Below are 7,532 nucleotides of genomic sequence, written 5' to 3' on the forward strand. Positions count from 1 at the left end.
TCTTATTGCTTCTCTACTAATCATGTATTCTGGATGACTCTCCTATTTGTGGAAAAGTACACAATTCTTATTCCACTCACAATCATGTACATTCCATTCTTCTCTTTAAATTTTGTATAGAAGAAAATACTTGCCCTATTAAAGCATCACTGCTTAAAAGTTTTTTTTTTGTTTGTTTGTTTTTTAACCTCAGCTATGTTGCAGGGTGGTAGAAAAGGCTACTTTATCTCAGAAAAACATTATACACATTTTGGATGGCAGATGTTTAGATCAGATGATTAGTAATGAAGTGATAAGTTATGTGCAAGCATTTTTTTTATTTCAGCAGTTGCTCATTTCCCTTTAATCTACACTATCTATTTCTGCAATATTAGAAGAAAAACAAGTTATAGTTATCATATGCCTAACAATATATGATTGAATCAGTTCTGTAGTAAATTAACCATCATTACAGGTACTCATTGAAAATTGCTTCTAAATAGTAATAACGAAGAGTGCATTTCATTAAGTACACACTGTTTGTTGATGACTCATCTGGTCTTTAAGAGCACTCGCATCTCCTAAACACAGCTTTTCTTTCCCTGTGTTTTTAAAGCTGAACCTGTAGAATACACATGCATAAAAATAGTGTCAGATTAGACAAGCTGAAATGAGGCCCACATGTCTCTCTAATCACAGCTCTACGATGCCTTGAAGTACAGAGGAGCTCTGTGCGAGAGCTCAGCTTACCACTTTTCAGTGGTAGAAGCATGCTAACACGAAATATCTGAGGCCTTCAGAGGTTTCCAGAGACTATATATATTGAAATAAGAAATTAATATATTTATTAAACATACCTGTCATTTCAAAGATCTGACAAACCAGCAGAAGGACCTGAAATCCCACAGTGGTCCTTGTCTTCTCAACTGCAAATGCATCTAGTTTTCTATCTGTCCCAAAGCTATTACTGCACTCATTGTTCCAGAGGCCCTGGAATAGGTAACACATTTCATATGTTAATATTCTCTGTGGAAATGAGTTTCAATTACATTTGGCACTGAGGATTTTCCCTTGTATGTAATTCTAGCATAGTGTTGGTCTCTCCTGAATAAATGACAGCGATTGTCATCTTCCAATAATTTCTGCAGCAAGAGGACTCTTGCACATTTTCACCAACAATTTGACTGCATTGCAACCTCAAAACTTTTACCTAATGAGTATTCAGATGACTGCAGTCCTCTAAAGCCATTGAGCTAGGATCTGTATTCATTGTGCTATTGCAGCTGTTTTAGCTGTATTCCAGGATGCTCAAAGACAGCATTTGCCTAGACCTCTGATGCCTTAGAATTGGTATTCCAAATGGCACAGACAAAGACTGTTTGGCTAGGTTACTTGTCAAATGCTTATGTCATGTCTCAACAAATCTGAACATTCGTTGTTTGATACAAATGATGAGCATCCACATTACATTTTAGTTAAATATAGAGTAAAAATTTGCCAAGTTTCCTGTAAACAAGACTGGTTGTACTTAACCTCTCAAGGGCTGCACTGTTTGGCTGTTCTGTACTGGTTAGTCCAAGCAAAGTTTTGGCTGTTCGGTTGGACTGTGTATGGTGGCTCAGCACGTGGGTCAGCTGCCTCCATCTGGGAAGGTAGCGGCATGGTTAGGGTGCCTGCATGGATAATTGCCCTGATGGGTGACTGCTTCATCATCTTGTGGTGATGAGGCACACTGCCTAGAGGGTGATAGCAATGGTGCCTACCTTCCCAGGCCTTTCTCAGTAAACTCTTTCCTGAGCATATCTGATAAAGGGGCCATAAAAGTTCTTTGTGTAGTTTATTTCCTTCTGCATTTTTTCCCAAAACTTAATGAACACATTGGGATCTACAGTAGGGCCATCTGTGGATAAGCAACTCACTCTCCGGGGCAGCTCTGTTGAATTATTCCAGGGAACCCAATGCACTGGGGCTGAACCTTTTAATTAAAGACCAACATCTACCTAAGCAATTGGTTTTTTGCTGAGTCCCAGGTAGATAGCTGGAGTGAGGCTTTTCTATACTTGCACAAAGCCCCTCTCTCTTACAATCAGTCTTCCCCTTCCCTGAGACTTCTAGTTGTTATTTTATTTATTATTTATAATGTGGCTAAAGTATCTGAAGCATTTCTCAAACAAACAGAGAAATAGTTCCTCACATCAGGAATTCACAATCTAAATAATGAAGCCTTGAGGCCAGATCCATTGCTGACACAGGCAGGCACGGCTCCACTGAGTTGCACTTGTATATTCCAGCAGCTTAATCTTTTGTTTGCAAAATCAGATGTTGCTACTGAAATAGTTTTGATGTAGTGAATTTGATACAGTGATTTCACAGCAAAAGGAAAAGATGGCTTTGCTGTGTAAGTGCTCTTGCCTATTTGAATACAGTTTGACAATTAACAATTAAATACTTGCTTCATGAGGGGCATACACACTGAATGCTATACTCTAAAAATCAAATTATTTACATTATTTTCTTCTTTAAGTTGAAAAGGCAGGATCACATAGGTAAAAGGTTAAAAAAAATGAAGTTGAGACAGTACAGTCTACGGCTTCGAATGAATATGTGAACCGGAGCGTACTTTGTGAAGAGCTGGAACGTTCATTTCTCTTGAATGGCTCCAACCCACTTGATCTGTCTTTCAGCATATCCTTCTGCCATTAACCTGAGAGAAGGAAAAAGGTTCTCAGTTCCTTATATTTCATCCATTACTGTTACACCCTTAATATTGCAAGTTTAAGCACTAAACTTTGAAATGTGTTGATGGTTGTGGGAATGAATCTCTTCACAGTGTCCATACCACAGACATATAATAGATTTTAGATATATCTTACTTGCAGTGGGAATACGTAACTATAACTTTCAGGGGTACTCCCATGAGGGAGATTATAGAACAAAGACCATATATTTTTCAGATCAAATCTGTACTGTTTTACAGGTTGGGACAGTTATGCTGCTTGGTTTAGTGAGCACATGCATTTTTCTAGATAGCAGAATTTTTGTTTGTCTCTTTTTATCAGAATTTGTACTGAATTTGTAAACAATGTTGCATGTAAACAGAAGTCTAAGCCAAACCCTGTCAAGCTATGGAGTAAATGTTAAAGGAGAGCTATCACCCTGTACCTCATTTTAGTATATTGGCCTTGACTATCCACAGAGGTATTTGAGAAATGGAAGTACGTGGTGATATGCCCCAGGCCTGGACATCAGGCACCACTGCGGGGATAGCCCTGGCCGTGCTGGCAGGGGCCTCTCCTAGGTCCCCAGGGGAGGGGGCAGCCTCGGCCGCGCTGGCGCTGAGCTGGCCCCAGCCCCGCAGCTGTGTCCCCCAGCGGGTGGATGTGTTCAGTCAGGGCCCTGGCAGCGAGAAAGGTGCTCATCTCTATCCAGCGCTGTCATGTGCCTCAGGCTGGAGTAGTTCAGGTGATCCTGGAAAGACACTGTGGATGGTATTTCATAGAAGAAAGTCATTTCCCTGTTTCTTCTATGTTTCTTCTCTGTAAAGGATAAGAAGGCTCTAATCATCGCTTACCCTACAAAAGACACATCTGTAGAGGATACGGCTGTGTTTGCAGGAAACATTGACACAGAGAGTTACTTCAATAGGGAGCAGTTAGCTGTAGCTATGAACAAAGAAAAGGAGACTTATTTAAATCTCACCTTTTCTGTTTAGAGCACTTAGAATCTATCACAGAGTAACTATGGAATCAAAACCACTTGGTTTCTGCCCTGGCAATCAGTGTCCAAGTTATTAGTGTTTTACCTCTGAATCCTTAGCTACAAAGACAAATTTAATGCTTGTATATGCTGTGTAGCATTCTCAGTTATTTCTCAGACTGTCAATAATCTCAGCGTATGGATATTGGGTCCTTTCTTGAACAGTTAGTTATACACTAAGTCAAGAGTGACAAATGTAATCTCTAAGTAATTTCAGATTCTCCTGTCATTCCCATCACTGCGCTATTTTTTCATTTCTTTTACTGAACATTGAAGTAGGACATTAATTATGTAATATGGAGAAATACGCTGAATGTGTGAAAAATACAATTAGCACAGATTTTTGTGAATCTTTTTTAATTACAAAGAGTGTAAATTTATTGTCCTGAGATCTACAGTGCATATTTAAGTTCTGTCAGCTGTTTTTATTGGAGACTTAAATAGACCACATGGAAATGCAGCCGGAAAGTTGAGGGCTGCCCAGGCAATGGGCAAGCTGCTCAGCAGGGAAACGAGCCTAGCTGCCCCCCCAGGAGCGCCTTCCCTGCGCTCTGGCTGTGCTGAGCTCAAGCACAAGAAAAGTGCTTTTTCTACACGTCTGGTTTCTGGCATTCTTTCCCCGAGTGGCTCTCCTACATTATCTCTTGAATTTAGTGAGATGGATGTGTCCCAAGCGAATGTTATTTGGTATGAGCAAGATCAGCAAAATCTGGTTCTTAATGAATATAGCCCTGTTAACAGCAGTATATCTATAAAGGACCTTTCTGCCTCCCTGTCCCTGGGGAGCAAGTCCCCCGTGGTGCAATTCCATCTGTTTAATTGGTTCTGCGCTCCCTTACCCCAGCTCTGAACATGGTCTGTGGTCAGGCTGGCGTTTGGTAATATAGCTACAAACAGATTTCTGCATCTGTGACTGTGTACAGGCTCCGTCCTGGGGGCTGGTGAAATCATCACATTCCCCACAAGTTTTTAGACCATTTCTCTATGAGGGTTTCACATGCATGGCATGTCAGCTATGAATGTTTTTTACTGAATGCTGAATTTACAGATTAATCACTGTCATTATTAGCACAACATGATGTTATTTAGACCAGAATCTGATCTATTGCATCACTGTGTCTCCAGGGAAATTCCAAATGAACTCAGAGAGGCTTGGAATTGAGCAAAAGTGTGTGTGTACGTACATATATCTATATTCTGATCAACAAATATAAAAACCATACTCAAATTCAGTTCTTCTGCTTGCCTTCTTAATGTGGCTGGTAGATACATTATGTTATTAGAATTTTAGTTCAGGTTTTGCTTTGATCTATACATTCATTTTGCTGCAGATTAGATCAAAGCCTACAGGATCAGAAACAAATCTGAAAAAAATATATAAAAAGTGGACTATTTTTTTTAAGCTTTTTCTATTATTATTCCTAGAGTTGATCTACTTAAAGCATTAGGTTGATGTGGTACGCATACACAAACAACACATAGGTCCAATTTACTCATAACTAATTGGGGGTAAAATCTGGCTCATGAAGCTCAGAAAAACAGCAACACATAAGGCCTTCTCTTATTTTATGGGTAACATGTTGTACTTTCTGTTAACTCCAAAAGAAAACAAATACTGTTTTCCTGTAGAATTCTTGTTGGACTGGAAAAACAATGGAGGGATGAACAGAAAAGCAAACAAATTCCACCAAATGGATGTTGATTTTACCTCTCTCTGAACTGTGTCCAGGAATTAAATAACTGAACCATGATGTTACAGTAAGTAGCTGGAACTGCTTAGACCTAAATATAATCATTTTTTTTCCCATGGGTTTTCTAACCTACAGACACAAATTAAACTGATTGAGTAGATGTAATCTTCTGCAGAAACAGGTTCATTAATTTTTTCTAGGAATATTTTCAAACTGTGTTTTGTGGACCCCGGGTGACCTGTGGGCTAGTTCTGAGGTTGCTATGACAAGTAGCCAAGAATGGCAACCCTGCAATCAACAGGTTTACCTTCTCTCAACAGGGGTTCACATCCCCCGGGAAACTTTTAGGCATCTTGAAACTGCACCTGGTAAAAACCACAATTTGGTATTTTTGCTGCTTCAAAAGAATGAACGTACCTCAGCAGAGGCACCAGAAATAAAAAGCGTAATCATTCAGGGCTCGAGCTTTGGGGTGCCGGAGGTGTTTGCTTTACCTGAGGGACAACACGAGGATCAACATACCCAGCCCTAGGGCAGGCTAGCACAGCCGTACAAAACACCGAAGCCCCCCGTCGCCCCCGCGTGCTGCGGTGCCGCGGGCAGGCCGTGGGCTGCGCGCTCCCGCCGTGCGCGCCGCCGGCGCTGCGCCGGGGCGCTGCGCGGGGCGCTGCGCGGGCGCCAGGTGCCTGCTGCCGGGGGGCGGCTCGGGCTCCCGCTCCCGCTCCCGCTCCCGCCGTGCCTCCTCCCCGGCGCGCTGGCGAGGGGCAGGTTTCAGCCCGCTGCACGTTGCGCTGGGGGTTAACTGGGCTGCACTTACGCGTGTGTTTATATGCGGGGCACGGGGACGCCGGCTGTGCAGGAGAAGCTCCCTCACACTGAGTGTGTTTGCAGCATGTGGTTTTTGTATTTGGTTTCAGCTGGGAGCTGTGTGGCCTGGCCAAATGTCAGAGCAGAGAGAATGTAAACAAACGCACTGATGATTTTTTTCTCTTGCAAGGAAGAGCTGAAACAGACATGTTCATATTTGCTCAGTATGTGTGTGACTGGATTGCAGCGACTGGACAGTTTGGGGGGTTGGTTCTTTATTTCTTTCCTCTTTTTTTTAAATGAAGAAGAATGGTTTTCCCTTCCCCCAGAAATGGAAGAGCCGTTCTACACTCCAGCTGACCATGCATCACTGCTAGATTTTTTTAAGCTTCTTTAAGCACACCATCAGGTTTCTAAGAATAGAGCATTAGATCTTGCACACTTTTCCAGAACGCAGAGGTTTTTCACAGTATCAAGGGATAGGATCAATTTCTTGAAAATGTGATGCTTTTAGAGTCACCATTTTTGATATGGAAAGGGAACATAGATATTATCATGCACAAAAGAATCTTTTTAATGTTTATACATGGTCCTATAACTTCATGGATACTATTTTTTAATTATTTACTTGTTATACTTTATTATCACTTTTTAATGTTGAAAGAGAAGTCCAAACTATTAACGTTCTAACCACAGAGAACTCTTAAGCTATATGCTCCTTCCCAACATGCTTGTTTTCTATGTTGCTAATTTTTGGTGCATTGGTACTGGAAAGAGAGCCTGAGAAAACCTGTATTACCTGAGAAGATGAGTAGAGCTCCCAGCTAAATTAGCCCTTTTGTAGAAATTCTCAGTTTCCACAGGGAACAGTGCTGTGGAACATAACACTTCAGCATGGGCCCCTGAGCTGTGTGGAAATTCATCCCCGGGAAAGCAGCATAAAATTATATTGATTCAGGGGTGCACCCCCTCCCTTCTCATCACCTCTACATCTTCTTCAGCGAGGGGCAAGGCTCCTGTGTGCTGAGCTCTGCAGTGCTCCTTCATGGGAGCGCTACGGGCCGGCACTGATCTCTCTGAGAGTGGTTTTTCCCCACTGCCCGCAGAGAAGAGATTGTAGAATGCACAGATTTTTATTACCAAACTTATGTCCCGGGCTGAACTGTGGCTGCCTTACGTTACTGAAGAATTCTCATTAATAATGAAAAATTTTCAGCCTGTGTTTAGTTAGCTGTCGACAACTTATTAATTTTAGCACAGTGTTCAGATCAGATATTTGATCCTAGCTAAGAATTAGGT

General features: G+C 41.6%; 1 long non-coding RNA gene across 1 annotated transcript; it reads right to left on the reverse strand.

The window, feature by feature from the left end:
* Nucleotides 1-897: 897 nt before the first annotated feature.
* On the reverse strand, nt 898-6,269 carry LOC106495448 (uncharacterized). Its single transcript, XR_001294451.1, has 3 exons — nt 6,244-6,269; nt 2,600-2,683; nt 898-969 (listed from the first exon to the last, which is right to left on the reverse strand). It is a non-coding gene; the product is annotated as an uncharacterized lncRNA (long non-coding RNA).
* Between the last annotated feature and the right edge of the window lie 1,263 nt (nt 6,270-7,532).

The sequence above is a fragment of the Apteryx mantelli genome, chromosome Z (genome assembly GCF_036417845.1).
Source record: "Apteryx mantelli isolate bAptMan1 chromosome Z, bAptMan1.hap1, whole genome shotgun sequence".
Lineage (NCBI taxonomy): Eukaryota > Metazoa > Chordata > Aves > Apterygiformes > Apterygidae > Apteryx > Apteryx mantelli.